We start from the raw sequence: 643 nt of genomic DNA, 5'->3' as shown, positions 1-643 counted from the left end.
TCCGTCCCCGAGATTGGTTTGCAGCGATCGACCTGCGTACTGCGTACTTCCATGTGTCGATCCTTCCACGCCACAGACCATTTCAGCGGTTCGCGTTCGAAATTATCAGTAATCAGTACAAGGTCCCTGCCCTTCGGGCTGTCCCTGTCTCCCCGTGTCTTCACGAAAGTTGCGGAGGGGGCTCTTGCTCTCCTCAGAGAGCAAGGTGTTCACATCCTCAACTATCTCGACGATTAGCTTTTACTAGCGCATTCTCAGGATCAGTTGTGCGAGCACAGGGACCTGGTGCTCCGGCACCTCAACTGGGAAAAGAGCAAACTCTCCTCGACGCAAAGAATCTCTTTTCTTGGTATGGAGTTGGATTCGGTCGAACATACAGCACGCCTCACAGAGGAACGTGCGCGGTCGGTGCTGAACTGCTTGAATTCATTCAAGGGCAGGACAGCGGTCACACTGAAACAATTTCAGAGGCTCCCTGGGGCATATGGCAGCTTCAGCTAGGGGCTGCTTCATATGAGACCGCTTCAGCACTGGCTTCATGGCCGAGTCCCGAGGTGGGCGTAGCAGCGCGGCACTCACCGGGTCCAAGTTACACCGGCCTGTCGCCAAACCTTCACCCCGTGGTCAGACCTTGCGTTTCTCC

The sequence above is a fragment of the Sinocyclocheilus anshuiensis genome, unplaced genomic scaffold (genome assembly GCF_001515605.1).
Source record: "Sinocyclocheilus anshuiensis isolate Anshui unplaced genomic scaffold, SAMN03320099.WGS_v1.1 scaffold1640, whole genome shotgun sequence".
Lineage (NCBI taxonomy): Eukaryota > Metazoa > Chordata > Actinopteri > Cypriniformes > Cyprinidae > Sinocyclocheilus > Sinocyclocheilus anshuiensis.
Note: the sequence above shows the minus strand (reverse complement) of the source record.